The 16,912-nt window shown below is 45.3% G+C and overlaps 1 protein-coding gene across 1 annotated transcript in view; it reads left to right on the top strand.

The window, feature by feature from the left end:
• Positions 1 to 16,912, top strand: part of ADAMTS12 (ADAM metallopeptidase with thrombospondin type 1 motif 12) — a 1,230,701-nt gene that overhangs the window by 395,809 nt on the left and 817,980 nt on the right. The gene's annotated exons all lie outside the window — the stretch shown is intronic.

The raw sequence follows: 16,912 nt of genomic DNA, 5'->3' as shown, positions 1-16,912 counted from the left end.
TATATGAAATGATAACACGATAGCTCTGAATAAAGTGATTGCTAACTATATATTCCTAGACCCTCTTATTTTGCTATTTTGATTTGATCATATTGAATGGTGCCATGGTTGGAACCCGGCTAGCTGTGTTTAGCTAATAAAATCATTGTCCTTTTACATTTCGGGCATAAACACAATCAGAAACGCCGGGTTTTACAACTCAACGTTAGTAAATAAAGGCACGATTCAGACCTGAACACTGTTGTGCGAATTTGCAAGGTGGCCGGTTATCTATCGACTGTGCATGCATATGGATCGTAGTGCGCATGCATGAAGCCAAACTCTGAGAAAATCCAGCGACTTTTTTGATTGCTAGGCTTACGCTAGTTGATTGACAGGAAGCGGACGTTTGGTGGTGGTAACTGGCCATTTTCTGGGAGTGTCACTAAAAACGCAGGCGTGGCCAAGCGTTTTCATTGAGGTTGTGTGACGTCAGCTCCGGCCCCGATCAGCCTTTTTCTATCGCACTGTAGGAGTAAGTCCTGGGCTGCGCACAGACTGCACAGAATGGAAAAATCATTCGATGGTGCGTGATTTGCGAACGGATTTGCAGCTGACTGGCATTCACAGAGATTTTCACAAGGCATACGCAGATTTGCACGGAGCGGGTTTTCAATCTGTCTGGGCGGCGACTATCTGATCGCAAATTCGCAAAGGTGCAATCAGGTCTGACTTACCCCCAAAACCCCTGTGCTTCCACAAAGAAAACGTCCATAAATAAAACTGTTGCGGGTTGATGTGTCTATTCGCATCCACAATCCAGAGATTTTACATTATGTGATCATGGGTGCAATTAGTCACAGCCGGGCGCAGCTAGTCACACCTGCGGTCAGTGTAATGTGGGTAAGCTGACCTCGGCTACATCTGTTTATCGGAATATCCAATACCACGTTGTTTCATGGACTGACCTCTGCTACTAATCCAGCTCAAACTTGATTGAAAATTGCTTAGGGATAAAAAAATCCACTTTACATTTCATTTATCATGTGTTATTGAGTGTCGTTTCATATGCTATGTGCTTGGTATTCTGAGAAAAACATGAAGATTGCTTTTTTCTGCTGATCAGACATTCTCAGATGACTCTCAGGCAGGTGTAGTCTTCAAGAAATACTGATTTTTATAGGATAATAAGAAACTTCAATCAACGGATTCGCAAAGGTAACAGTATTCACTTAAACTATTGAGGTCGCTGGCAGATAGCTATAAATTAGTAAATTAACATCTATAGCACATAGGTTTACAGAGGAAGGTGGCAGCAATGGAAGCATGTGTGCATAACTCCCAACATGAGTGTCAGTGAAGTCGAGACCTTGCATGTGACCGAAAAGGAGGCGTGGGCTCATGGGTAGGGGGCGTGGTCTCATGGCATTCCCTGTTTCATCACTCTGGGGGCATGCCCTGAACTCCCGAAGATGCTGGGCTGCCCCCAGAAACTGTCCCTACATTGTGTAGATGCCATTCACTCACTACTCACTGATGTGGGCACATCTTAATCCTCCCACCACCAGTGGTGCTGAGAGAGGGGGGGGGGTACAAATTACCCGGCCCAGGTCTGATGGAGGGGCCCAGTGAGGGTCCAGTAGGGGCCCAGGCCCCCTCCCCCTTACCTGGCAGCAGCAGCTGCAGCTCTTCTCCTCAGCCCAGCACACTCTGCTGTGTACTGGGCTGCAGTGTGGCCAGGGAGGTGCTTAAAATACACATTTTTTCAGTATTTTTTTCTAAGGGTACATGACCACGCCTCCTGTGATTAGGCCACGCCCCTTGAAAAGTACCTGGGCTCAGCCCGGCTCTCGACTGCCCTGCCCACCACTATTACCGCCACGGGAAATTGTGGCTCGCAATTGGGACAGCTGGACAGTGGTATAAGGGTGGAGTGAGGACAAACCTGGGAATGTTGGGAATGACGTGTGTGTAGGGATTGATATTGTAGGGTTATATAGACTCACACTATGAACAGCTCGGATCCTTCGCCAGTGGTGTGATATATAAACAGCGGTACAGCCATAGTCATAGTTTACACACTATGTCTCATGGAGCATAGCTTCAGTAGAGCGGGGTGTTATACAGCTCACCAGCTGGCGAGTGTCTATAGGCAATGAGTAGTGGTGCAGGGACGCAGGAATTGTTGTGGATTGCAGGTATTCACAGGTTATTCTGCAGCTACAGTAAGTAGGTGATTCCTGTCTCCCAACATGTCAGGGTGCACAGTCTCACACAGTCTCAAGATGGCTTCGGCACATGCTCAGTAGAGATGTCGTGGTTATCTTGTGATAGGCCATGAAGTCTACCTGAAGTACAGGAAGACTGGAATCTGTGCAGTAGTGCATGCCTCTTTAAACAACATCAGTGCAAAAATCAGATTTCTGTTTTGGGAGCAAAATGATTCTAAAAAGGTAGAGGAGTGCGGGAAAGGCCTTGCCTTGAAAGATGGGCTTGGTAGGGAAAGCCGGCGGCCTCGATCCTGACTGTCGAAATACTGACGTCGGGATCCGGATTGCGAAGAAGCCAACAGGGGTAATTAAGGGGTGTTATACCCTGCACCCTACCCCCTGAACCCTCCCTACCCGCTGCCTAACCCTATCCTCCCCCTTAGTGCCTAACCCTAACCTTCCCCCCGTAAGTGCCTAAACCTAACCTCCCCCTCACCACACCCTAATCCTCCCATGGCGCAGCCTAACCCCCCCCCCCCCCCCCCGCAGCCTAAACCTAACCTCCCTCCCCCGCAGCTTACCTCTTCAGCGGCGCGGTATCAGGGCATTCGGCATCCCGGCTGTCAAGATTCCAATGCCGGCATGTCTACTTATTTGAGATGCCAGTGTCGGCATTTTGAATAGTGTTGGGATTCTGGTGTCGGTTATGTGACTGCCAAGATCTTGGCTGTGTCCCTGAAAGACTATAGAGTAGGCAGATATGGGACCTGTATAGTTTTAAGCTAAGAACAAGTTCCACTCATCCTTACCACTCAAGCTCTGATGGTAAGTTTTAAAAAGACTTACCTAGCCCCTATCAGCAATCACTGAATATAGGTAAATATGTAGTGTGTACCTGTTTCCCCTACTGCCCAGCATGATCCAACGGCATTTGTCCCTCACTGTTTCTGATAAGCCAACACCTCACTCTACATCACAGGGCGAACACCCGGCTGTGTTCACTTTTCTGCTGCCGACGCCTCTTCTTTCGGGGTGCTGACATGTGGCTTCTCTGGTTGTACACTCGGTTATGTGACTGCTGACATCAGGCTGCCTGACACTGCAGCCCAGCCTATTTTAGCCTCTCTGGAAATCTCACTGCCAGAGTGTTAGGATTCATAACCTGATCTCTGGCTCTCCTTTCTAAGTCCTGCTTTACTTTTTACATGCAAGTTGTTCCTGTTTACTGACCCAACCTGGTCTTACGTAAAGCTGAAAAAGGACAGGTGTCCGAAACGCGATGGTAAAGTAGAGGATTACCTGGTGCTGCCTTTGGATTCTGTGGGGAGGCTCACACAGTTAGGAGGAGGTGATGTATCCGGGCACCTAGACCATAGCTTCTTGTCTTTAAGTGTGTCTTTCTCAGTAGGCCATTAGCAGTACCGAGTGACCCTATGTTTTTGAATGTATATCAATAAAGTTGTTACACTTTTCACCAGGCTGGGTATGAGTGACCGTCGATTGGGTTACCGTCTGTCACCATACCAACGCCGGGATCCCGGTGTTTTGATTGCCGGCGGGGGAGGGTGAGTGCAAGGAAGCCCCTTGTGGGCTCACTGTGCTCGCCACAGGTTCTATTCCCACTCTATGGGTGTCGTGGTCACGAGTGGGAATAGTCCCTGTCAGTCAGCATACTGACTGTTGGGCTTTCCACCGTACGGGATTCCGGCGTCGGCATTGTGACCACATAACCGCATCCACTTTTAGCCACAACGAGAAGCTCTCTTGTCTGCATTCTGTATTTGGAGGTTATTTCCTGTGATCTTGGTGGGCTGATTCCCAAGTTGTGGAAGATTGAAGATACCTTTCAAGGCATATTTACACCTAAGCTGATCCGTCACGTAGGAGATCTTGTTTTCACTGCAAATGTACAGTATTGCATATAATACACTGTTGAACTTTTCCATTTTAAGAGGTTTGGAGACTGATCCCAGCGCTCAGTGGCCTACTTACTGACTAAGGGGGACATTTACTAAGCAGTGATAAGAGTGGAGAAGTGAGCCAGTGGAGAAGGTGCCCCATCAACCAATTAGCAGCTCTGTACAATTTTATAGTATGCAAACTACTTCAGTGCTTATTGGTTGCCATGGGCACTTCTCCACTGGCTCACTTCTCCGCTCTTATCACTGCTTAGTAAATGTCCCCCTAAGTGAGGTGTGGTAACCCTGGGCTGCACACCTGCGACTGGACTGGGAATGCAGGTTATTCTGTCATCTATTCTCGTCAGTGAGTGGCTGTCTCAATGGCTGCAGGAATCTCATTAGTACACAGGATTTGGTGCTGAAAATCCTGCAGAATTTGGTCACCTGAAACTGTCCGGGATTGGATTCCCTACACCCAGCACATCACGGCGGAGGGGGAAATAATAACAGTAGTCCCCTCAATGTATTAAGTAGTTTTACTCATTTTTAAAATAATATGCCCCTACTTACCGACTTCCTGGCCGCCTGGTTGGTTCAGTGGGAGGGGGGGGGGGAAATGTCATGGGAAAGAAGTGGGTGGGCGCGATGATGTGATTGACAATTTGAAGCAGGCAGGGCCAGATCAATCCTTGGGGGTGCCCGGGGCATTTAAGACGGGTGTGGTTCGTTTTATCGACAGTATCTCGGTCGACCATTATAGGTCGACAGTCACTAGGTCGACATGGATGGAAGGTCGACAGGGTTTCTAGGTCGACATGTGCTAGGTCGACAGGTCTAAAGGTCGACATGAGGATTTTTTTTTTTTTTTCGGTGTCGTTTTCTTCGTAGAGTGACCGGGATCCCAAATTAGTGCACCGCGTCCCCTCGCATGGCTCGCTTCGCTCGCCATGCTTCGGGCATGGTGCCTTCGCTTCGCTCGGCACACTTTACCGTTCCAATCGTAGTCCACGTGGATCGTTAAGTATGAAAAAATAAAAAAAATAAAAAAATGTGAAAAACTCATGTCGACCTTTAGACCTGTCGACCTAGCACATGTCGACCTAGAAACCCTGTCGACCTTCCATCCATGTCGACCTAGTGACTGTCGACCTATAGTGGTCGACCTAAACATTGTCGACCTAGACACTGTCGATCTTCAGACCGGATCCCATTTAAGACAGGGGGGCCCCGGTGGAAGGTGGGGGGTGTATATTAGATTGTGCATGCTTCCCATCATGTCCCATTTCAGGAGGGACATAATGCTCTCTACCTGGACTTCCCTCTTAATATATGATTGGCGTCTCCTTTGTTGAACTATTTAATTGATAAGAAAGGTGTCTCAACACAGGTGATTGCAATCATAAATTAAGAAGGAATTCCAGGTAGAAAGCGTTTTGTACCTCCTGGAATGGGTCATGACATGTTGGGAGGTAAACATTGTGTATATTAAATTTAAACCAATGATGTTTATTAGTTTTAAACTAATAGTTTAATAATGCCTGGGTACTGGTTAAAGCTCCACCTAACTGAAAGACAACTATTTTATACATTTTTCTTGTAGTGGAATAAAGACAACTTAAACAGCCTTAAAATACACATAGAAAAATAAAATAATTTATCTTGTCACATGCAAGAATAGCAGCCGCCTCTGTACTATTTACACACTGGGACAGGACTCAGGAGGACTCTCTGTGTGTGTCTCTATTTCTAGACCCAAATGGTTTAGTTGCATAACAGTTTACACAGGATGTAGACACTCAGGCAGGGAGGGGGAGAAGCTGGGTTCTCTGTGTCACTTACAGCTCTCTCCACCATCCTATCTCTCCTCTGCTCGGGAAGCTCCGTTGGTAGCTCATGAAACATGATATTCCTGTGTCTCTGCCTGCACTGCATACTGTCCTGCTCGCATTCTGGCTCTTGCATTAAGAGGGAAAGCTAGTGACATCAGTGTGCTTTGGACGGGGGGCCCCTGACACAAGGGGGCCCGGGGTACAGTATGCCCTGCATCCCCCCCTTAATCTGGCTATGGAAGCAGGTGCCACTATGATCACATTTAGCACAAAACATATCATCAGAAACCCACACTGCCCACTTTTGCTTAGTAAATGGGCAGCTGCGAGTGGGTGGCGGCTGGCTCCAGAAGATTTGTCCACTTATCCAGGAGCCTGGGAGTGCCACCCGATTTTCAGAAGTCTGGCATTCCAGGAGAGTATGCAAGTATGAATATGCCTTTCCTATATAATTCCTATACTTTCTGCATTTAGGACCTGATTCAGACCTGAGCGCTGCTGTGCGTTTTCGCATAGCAGGCGATTAGGTCCTAACTGCGCATGCGTATGCACCGCAATGTGCGCGCGCATCGGCCAACAACAACGTGCATTGCCGGTCAGCAACAGGATGGTGCGAAAATTTCATTTGCACGGGTGTTCGCAAGGTGATTGACAGGAAGAGGCCGTTTGTGGGTGGTAACTGACCGTTTATTGGGAGTGTCTGGAAAAACACAGGCGTTCCCAAGCGTTTTCAGGGAGGGTGTGTGACGTCAGCTCCGGCCCCGATCAGCCTGATGTGATTGCACTGTAGGAGTAAGTCCTGGGCTGCGCAGAGACTGCACACACTGGATTTTTGCAGCTCAGCGTACACATAAGATCGCACACTTGTACGGCGAATTTACACTCCCCCTGGGGCAGCGACTATCTGAACACAGGACAGCGAAGTTAGCAGCCCAGCGGTCAGGTCTGAATCACCCCCTCAGTTCAAGATGGTAAAAAAAAAGAATAATAATTTCATTTTCAAGTGCAGATTTAATAAATATTTTCATAATTTGTTTTTATTATTATTTGTGATCCCTCTCTGCTGAAATCCTGCGATTGCCCTGGTGCCACCTGTTAGTGAGTGACCCTGGGTGACACCTAAACAAATCCCTGCAAACCAAACCTAAGCTCTGTCAGCTCCTCTGTACAGATGTCGTGACTCGGGAGGAAGAAATGAATTTCAGCATTTGCTGCACTGTGACAGCAAGAATAAAAATAGTAGTAATTACATGATGACGAAGAAAATGATTCTGTTGTGAAAGGGACACAGGGTGCAAAACATTGCTTGCAGAATGTGACTTGTCGGCCTCTAGACCCACTGTAAGTTAGCTTGTTTTCCTGGAATGTTCCAATGATGTTCAGCGAGATGAGTTCCATAAAATGAACAGTACAAAATGCCAGAGGTCAATGATTGCTCTGCAATTCTGAGAGAATGGAAGTTTTGATGTCCCATTTATCCTGTGTGATAGGTTCACCTACCTCTGTCTTACTAAAGAGCTACAAGAAAGACCCCATCTTGCCCAGCTGGGAAATTGGCATCAAAATGCTTGGTAACTTCTAGCCGACCGAATGGATATAATTAACTCTTCCATCCCTCTGCTCCTGCGAGACATCCCCAGTGCCGTGGTAGCTGCCTACCATGTAGTTCCATTATGCAGTGTAAGTGTCTGCAGAGCTTTCTTGGATGAGGTCTAGACCTCTCTTACTGTGTGAGCTGTAAATGAGGTAAGGTAAAGCGGGGAAGTAACGCAGTTATTGCACACTGTGAAATAAACCGTTCGTTTCTGGTAACAGGTGACACAAAATTGTTGAGAATTTTGAGGTCATGATGAGGCCGTGGTCCTTTTTTGGTACAATACTAGCGCCATGACTGACTCTTTATAGCAGTGATATCTATATAATAAATAAGTAGGGTCGGTTCTGTCAAAAACATGCATGCTCAGAGGTAGCCAGGAACATCTAAAGGGATCCGGTCCGGTCAGGAATCCTGACATTGATTGGAATGCGGGAGCCGGCATCCCGACACCCCAAATGAGATGCTGCCTACCCGCCAAAGAGGTAAGCTGCAGTATAGGAGGGGAGGTTAGGTTTAGGCTGTGGGTGGGGAGGGCTATTTAGTGGAGAGAGATAATTACCAACCAATCAGCTCCTGTTATTTTTCAAACACAGCCTGTGACATGGCAGTTAGGAGCTGATTGGTTTTTTTACTTCACTGTAAAATGTATAGGTAATAATGGGCCTAATTTAGACCTGATCGTAGCTGTGATAAATTTAGCACAGCTACGATCATCCACACTGACATGCGGGGGGACGGCCAGCACAGGGCTAGCCCGCCCCGCATGTCTGGCGCGGCGCCCCAGCACAATTACAAAAGCATTGCACAGCGGCGATGCTTTTGTACTTGAAGAGTAACTCCCGGCCAGCGCAGCTCTTACATGCTGGCAGGGAGTTACTGCCCCCCGCAAGGTCCGGCAACGCCTGCGTTGGCCAGACCGCAACCACAAAACGGCAGCCAAACTGCGGCGCCGGCGCATGCGCACTTCTGACCTGATCGCTGTGCTGCGATGAATGGCAGCGTGCGATCAGGTCAGAATGACCCCCAATGTTTTTAACGGGTTCACTACCATATGCCGGCGGTCAGGCTCCCGGCGACCAGCATACCGGCGCCGGGAGCCCGACCGCCGGCTTACCGACAGTATGGTGAGCGCAAATGAGCCCCTTGCGGGCTCACTGCGCTCGCCACGCTACGGGCACGGTGGCGCGCTACGCGCGCCACACTATTTTATTCTCCCTCCAGGGGGGTCGTGGACCCCCACGAGGGAGAATAAGTGTCGGTAAGCCGGCTGTCGGGCTCCCGGCGCCGGTATGCTGGTCGCCGGGAGCCCGACCGCCGGCATACTGAAGTCCACCCGTTTTTAACATGTTATATTTAGTGAACTATGCAGAGTTGTGGAATTACTGTACATATTTAAATGTATAGACTATGGGGGTCATTCCGAGTTGATCACTAGCTGCCGTTGTTCACAGTGCAACGATCAGGCTAAAAATCGTAATTTCTGCGCATGCGTATGCTCCGCAATGCGCACGCGCGACGTACGGGTACAAATCCCTTTGTGGTTGTGCACAGGTTCTAGCGAAGTTTTTTAGTCGCACTGACGGCCGCAAGGTGTTTGCTGGGCGGGTGTATGATGTCAAATCCGGACACGAATAGGCTAAAGTGATCGCAAGCAGGTTCAGAGCTACTCAGAAACTGCACGAACTGTTTTTGCAGAGCTCGGCTGCACATGCGTTCGTACTTCTGCTAAGCTAATATACACTCCCCAGTGGGCGGCGGCATAGCGTTTGCACGGCTGCTAAAACTAGCTAGCAAGCTATCAACTTGGAATGACCCCCTATGCAATTATGAGGAATGTATTTTGTTTTAAAGGGCTTTGACATTTGGAAACAAATTGCTCTTGGGACATTTTCACATAGTGAGTGATATGGTAATTATTCTGACTTAATTCGGGATGTAATGAAGTCCGAGCTCGCCGGCCGTGAGGGATGGCGGACGTACTCGGATGTGTTTTTAAAGGGGCAATCATGTACAAGGCATGGTTTCGTGTTGTACATGATTGCCCCTTTAAAAAAACATCCGAGTTCGGTTGGCATCCCACATGGCCACCGAACTTGGACTTCATTACATCCCGGCCCTAGTGTGAAATGGTCAAGTCTTTGTTTCAACCAATGCCATCTAGGGAGTATTGTGGAATTTACTAAGAAGGTGTTAAGATTAAGCCACAATCTTGGATGGATACATGAAAGGAGGAATGCAATTGAAATTTGACATTAGAGAGATGTTTAGAGACAGATATATGCTAAATCAGATTGTGTTTTAGGAATGCAAACTAGAGAGTCTTCTGTGTGTCTCTATGTAAGGCGTCCAGTAGAGTTGGGGGAAAACAATTTGTTTTCAAGAATTTCCTGTACATTTGTAACAGTTATATGAAAGGAAGGAGGAACTTGTTTTAGTCAGTTGATCAGTTTCTTTGAAATGTAGGATGTAATTATTTATATGCGGTGAGATAGTTTGATTGGTTTATGGACCAAAGGCAGATCTCCCCCCTATGGTGCTGTGTGTTAGGAAGAGATAAAAACAGGGTCTGTGAACCCTGCTTTGTCTATATCTTCTGTGATATCAAAAAGAATTGTACTGCTACTAAAAATCTGTGTGTTATGATACCCCCAAGCAATGTCTGCAGAGGGGGAAAGTCTTTTTGAAGACTTTTTGAGCAATAAACATCTCACCTTTAAGACTGCTTCTGCATTCTGTGACCAACATAATTCCTCCATTCGTTATTCCGTTCTCTGGATGTTCTGGGTTGAGTCCAGTGTCTCTAAACTCTGCACTCTAACAGCTACCGTGCAGGGTCTGGTCCATGGTGAGGGACCAATGGGAATCAGCCAACATGAAACTTGAGGTGTGGCCAAAGCATGTCCATGCATACCCAGAAGTAAGCAGTTCCAGGTGCCCATATAGGAGCCTGGTGGTGGTAGCATGACCTGCCCACTGTGCATTGGGTGGAGTCAGTAACAGACAGTTAACGACGGTAAGAGGTAATCAACTACTAGTCCAAATCCAGTAAAATCAAACAAATTTGTAACTGCATTTTTAAGGGGTATTTCATGTTATACTGAAGGACACTCTGCCATTTCCACTCCACTGAAGGATTTCATCTTTATACCAGCTCAGGGCTAGGTGTTATTGTGCCTCATCACATACTATTATTAGGACACATTGAATTCCTTCGCTTTCTAGATGCCTCGGTTAGCAGAGGCGCCATCTGACAGCATGCACCTTAATAAGCATAGGGCGGACAATCTATGTGCATCAGTGCAAAGCCAAGTTGTTTGGTGGTGCACTTCCAATGCTCTTCATAAATGGGGTCATCAATTGGTAAAGTGTTGGCAATCCAGCCACAGCGACTCTTTATACCTATTTGTTGAACACACAGTTATTGAGCTGAGTCTAATGTGATTGTTTAAACAAGATGCTTCTGATGTGGTGCAAGTTATTTTACTGTGACTTATGGCTGGGGTGACGGTAAACCATTTTTTCCCAAGTAAAACCCTGCATTCAGTTTCAGCGATTATTACACACAGTAAAACACTAAAGTTATAGTTTAATACAAACACATCTACAAATAAAGGGGGTTTCAATCTTCAGACACCATTTATTTATTGGCTTGTGTGTGCCATCATGCAACAGAGCCATTTAGACATCACTGGGGCCCGGGTACTGATGGTGTGTGGCCAAACCGAGAGGTGTGGCCACACCCAGGCCCGCCATCAGGGGGGTGCTGCGGGCACAGCCGTCCCGGGCCCGGCTTCTCTGACAGAGAGTGGAGGGCCCGGCCTGCTAATGCTGCTGCCCACTCGCTGCCGCCTGCCCGCCGCCACCGTCCATCCGCCGCCACTGCCTCTGTGTATGTTCCCACTGCCCAGCGCAAGCAGGCTGTTGAAAATGTCCCTCTAAAGATGGCCACCGCCTTAGAGGAGACAGTTATTAAAGATACTAGAGGAGGCTCTAGTATCTTTAATAACTGTCTCCTCTGAGGCGGCTGCCATCTTAAGAGGGACATTTTCAATAGTTTTACAAGAAGCAGGCTGCTGAACAGGGAGGAGGACGAGCAGAACCCCTACAAATGATTTGAACCCCATTACAGGTACTAGGGCATTACTATGTGGGGTATTGAATAATATGATGATGGGGGCATATGAATTATTATTATTATTATTATTATTATTATTATTATTATTATTTAAATATGTATTTATTTTGTATTTTATTTATTTATATATATTTATTTTATTTTATTTATTTTATTTATTTTGGGGGGGCCCTGCCTATTTGGCCAGTCCCGGGCCCCATAATTTCTGATGGCAGCCCTGGCCCTCCAATAAAAAATCAGTGTAAAGTACTATGTAGGAATTGGCTTCACTGCAAATGGTTAAGTACATATATCTCCCCTTATCGGCGCCCCTATTCCTTTGCAATTTTCAAACATATATGTCAGGATACAATTTTATGTTATACAAAAAATATATGTATTGTGTGTAGCTGTTGTGTAACAGGCATAGGTGTCCCGTAGTTTACAAGGAATAAGAGTAATTGTTATAGGATAAATCACTGCACAAATAATCAAAGACATTTGTCAAAGTCTCTTCCTCATACATAACCAAATTTCACTATTTCCCAATACAGTGTCATAAATACAATAAGGAAAGCTATATATGTGCCTCTCATCCTAACATATATTATGTATGATGTATATTCGTTATTCCATGGCACTAAAAGTATTTTTTTAGTTATTTGTTTGACTTTCTTGAAGTCCAGGACTAGGAAATATAGTAAAAGTCCCACTTTAAAGCATTCTAATAACAAACACCAGAGCTTGTGCCCTCTACAGAAACTCCACACCTACCTGTCAATCAAGCCCACCTTAGTATAAAGAACATCAAAAATATATTCTACACAAATCAATGGTGATTACTAACTAGCATGTTTTGTTAATAAAAAATCTTTATAGAAATTGGTCAAGTTTTTTGCCACAGTCAAATTAGGGATATACAGTAGGTTGAGTCTTCAATATCTGAAAATTTGATATCCGGAATATTCCGAAATCCAATTTTGGAGCAAAACTGAGGGGGCAATTCAGAGTTGATCGCAGCAGATGTAACATTTGCAGAGAGAGTTAGATTTGGGTGGGTTATATTGTTTCTGTGCAGGGTAAATACTGGCTGCTTTATTTTTACACTGCAATTTAGATTTACGTTTGAACACACCCCACCCAAATCTAACTCACTCAGCATATATTACATCTGCCACCCCTGCAGTGCACATGGTTTTGCCCAACTGCTAACAAATTTGCTGCTGCGATCGGCTCTGAATTACCCCCTGAGATAGAGATACTTTTGCTTTCTGATAGTTCAGTGTACACAAACTGTTCCATGCACAAAATTATAAAAAATATTGTCCGTAATGTAATGAAGTCCGAGTTTGGTGGACGTGCGGGATGCCGGCCGAACTCTGACTTTTTTTTAAAGGGGCAATGGCTAAACCATGCCTTCTGCTGTACTTGACTGCCCCTTTAAAAAAAAAATCTGAGTTTGTACGGCATCCCGCCCGTCCGCCAAACTCGGACTTTATTACATCCCTCCCGTTGTGTGAAATGACCATCAGCCTATACGTATTAGGTGTATATGAAACTTAAAGGCATTTCTTGTTTGGACTTAGGTCCTATCCCCAAGATATCTCATTATGGTATGCAAATATTCCAAAATACGGAAAAATCCAATATCCAAAATACTTCTGTTCCCAAGCATTTTGCATATGGGATTCTTAGCCTGTAGTAATGCTGTCTGCATAGAGAGACTCCTCATAGCTCCTAATGTGGAAACAAAAGAAAGTAGATTAAAATTTGCCCATTGCCTGCTCTAACCAGCTATGCCACTTATCATACACACCACGCTGCCAGTCTGCCCGGCTACACCCACATTTGGGGTGAGTTCATACCCTCATATCAGTAATCACCCACATCTCCGTCACTGTAAACCTTCTTCAGGAAATTAAGATCGATGGAAGGTCTGCAATCAGGCCAGGTGACTTGGTTATTATGTAAACAAATTCAACTCCAATCATCATCAATCTGGTTTTGATCAATTCTGTGATTGCCTTATTGATCACCTTCTTCAACATAATTGTTACGTGAGTAGGACTGTGAAATCCGGCCCATACTGGTGTGGTTAGATTGCCTACACAGACAGCTATTAAACTATTATACTGAATGGCCACATCTGACTGGGTGTAGTGAGCTGTAATAATCTTGTGTGAAGGATGTCCTAATGATACAATTAATGAGTCCATCCACGTTAGCAGTCAGTACTGTCAGTAGTTCAAATTGAAGAACAGGGGCACTCAACACAGTGACTACGTCAAGCAGGAGACGGAACCTTTTAGTAATATTGATATCCCATAACCGGGGGACTCAAATTGATCCAGTGTACGAAAGAAATTTTTTTGAAAATCCAAATATTTATTCATAACATAATGATTAAAGCAATTATCCATAAGATTATCTTGATTATTTCCATAAATTAATTAGAATAGAATAATTGTATCTCATTGTATTTCTAAAATGAGCATTCGAAACTTGATTATGTCCGATACATGAATTAGTCTAGAATGATTGTATCTCGGTAACTATTTCAATAACATGATTACATTTATAAATAGCATGGCTTTTATGATACTGTGTATTAAACATAATGGGGGTCATTCCGAGTTGATCGCTAGCTGTCGTTGTTCGCTGCGTAGCGTTCAGTGATAAACGCCCTCTTTCTGTCAATCTCCTCGCGTTCAGCTGTGCGATTGGAATTGTCGCTAGAACCAGTGCAAAACCACAATGGACTCCGTACCCGTAGGACGCGTGTGCGCATTGCGGTGCATACGCATGCGCAGATTAGCCATTTTTTTCACTGAACGCTACGCAGCGAACAATGGCAGCTAGCGATCATCTTGGAATGACCCCCATTATGTTTAATACACAGTATCATAAAAGCCATGCTGTTTATAAATGTAATCATGTTATTGAAATAGTTACCGAGATACAATCATTCTAGACTAAGTCATGTATCGGACATAATCAAGTTTCGAATGCTCATTTTAGAAATACAATGAGAAGCAATTATTTTATTCTAATTAATTTATGGAAATAATCAAGATAATCTTATGGATAATTGCTTTAATTATTATGTTATGAATAAATATTTGGATTTTCAAAAAAATTTCTGTCGTACACTGGATCAATTTGAGTCCCCCGATTATGGGATATCAATATTACTAAAAGGTTCCGTCTCCTGCTTGACGTAGTCACTGTGTTGAGTGCCACTGTTCTTCAATTTGAACTACTCACAGGGGGTCATTCCGAGTTGTTCGCTCGCAAGTGAATTTTAGCAGATTTGCTCATGCTAAGCCGCCGCCTACTGGGAGTGAATCTTAGCATCTTAAAATTGCGAACTATGTATTCGCAATATTGCGATTACACACCTCGTAGCAGTTTCTGAGTTGCTTCAGACTTACTCGGCATCTGCGATCATTTCACTGCTTGTCGTTCCTGGTTTGACGTCACAAACACACCCAGCGTTCGCCCAGAGACTCCCCCGTTTCTCCAGCCACTCCTGCGTTTTTTCCGGAAACGGTAGCGTTTTTTCCCACACGCCCATAAAACGGCCTGTTTCCGCCCAGTAACACCCATTTCCTGTCAATCACATTACGATCGCCAGAACGATGAAAATGCCGTGAGTAAAATTCCTAAGTGCATAGCAAATTTACTTGGCGCAGTCGCAGTGCGGACATTGCGCATGCGCATTAAGCGGAAAATCGCTGCGATGCGAAGATTTTTACTGAGCGAACAACTCGGAATGACCCCCACAGTACTGACTGCTAACGTGGATGGACTAATTAATTGTATCATTAGGACTTCTTTCACACAAGATTATTACAGCTCACTACACCCAGTCAGATGTGGCCATTCAGTATAATAGTTTAATAGCTGGCTGTGTAGGCAATCTAACCACACCAGTATGGGCCGGATTTCACAGTCCTACTCACGTAACAATTATGTTGAAGAAGGTGATCAATAAGGCAATCACAGAATTGATCAAAACCAGATTGATGATGATTGGAGTTAAATTTGTTTACATAATAACCAAGTCACCTGGCCTGATTGCAGACCTTCCATCGACCTTAATTTCCTGAAGAAGGTTTACAGTGACGGAGATGTGGGTACGGGTACGAAGTCCATTGTGGTTTTGCACTGGTTCTAGCAACGATTCCAATCGCACAGCTGAACGCAAGGAGATTGACAGAAAGAGGGCGTTTATGGGTGTCAACTGACCATTTTCTGGGAGTGTTTGGGAAAAACGCAGGCGTGACCGGGCGTTTGCTGGGTGGGTATCTGACGTCATTACCGTGTCACTCGTCGCAGCAATCATCGCACAGGATAAGTAACTACAGGGCTGATATTGTTTTGCACAAAATGTTTTTGCAGGTGCTCTGCTGCACAGGCGTTCGCACTCCTACAAAGCGAAAATACACTCCCCCGTGGGCAGTGAATATGCGTTTGCATGGCTGCTAAAAACTGCTAGCGAGCGATCAACTCGGAATGACCCCCTATGTCTTAATTATTTCAATGATACAGAATTTTAGCTGCCTTTAAACACAATCAAATTGATTCTAAAACAATAGATGTGTACGGTATTGAACAAATACGAACCGTGTCCTTTCCTCCAATACCCATTTTTTATTGTATACCAACCGTCCATAAGGCGTTTACATCGCCCTCAGGCTGGGCAGTGTATTGGCATGTGTATCTGTTTCACAATCTCTAGCTCAATTTGTTGACCAAGGTACATTACCATGAGTGATTCCTATCTGTTCTTCTAACGAAGACATCAGTCATGTTCTGCCATTGCTGACAGATATTGATGATCCTCAAATGACATGGTTTGGTGCCTTTCCTATAACACAATCATTGTATACATATGTTGTACACTTTTTGTACTTAATTTTTTTTCTAGATGATATTGGGCCTTATTCAGCTGTGGACCGATGCCTGCGCATAACGCAAATTACCAATGTGTTTAGATGTGGACAGAGGTGCTGCGCATAACACAAAGTACAGGCGCCGAGTCTGCGATGTAGGACACAGTACGACATCAGACCGTCAGTGATTGACAGTATGATGCCATTTGGGTGTGGGGGAGGGGCCACACCCCAAAACAGAGGCATGCCACTGTTCATTGTGGAGGAAGGACAGGCAAGGATCTCTGTAGGAGGACAGAGATTTTCCAGCCTCTTTGTTGTATCCGCGGTGGTCAGCTTGTGTAAGGCCATGGGTCACGCAGTCACGCACCCGGCCGATGCTATCAC

This window comes from Pseudophryne corroboree, chromosome 1, assembly GCF_028390025.1.
Source record: "Pseudophryne corroboree isolate aPseCor3 chromosome 1, aPseCor3.hap2, whole genome shotgun sequence".
Lineage (NCBI taxonomy): Eukaryota > Metazoa > Chordata > Amphibia > Anura > Myobatrachidae > Pseudophryne > Pseudophryne corroboree.
The sequence above is the reverse complement of the archived record's forward strand: the minus strand, read 5'-3'. Positions and strand labels throughout refer to the sequence as shown.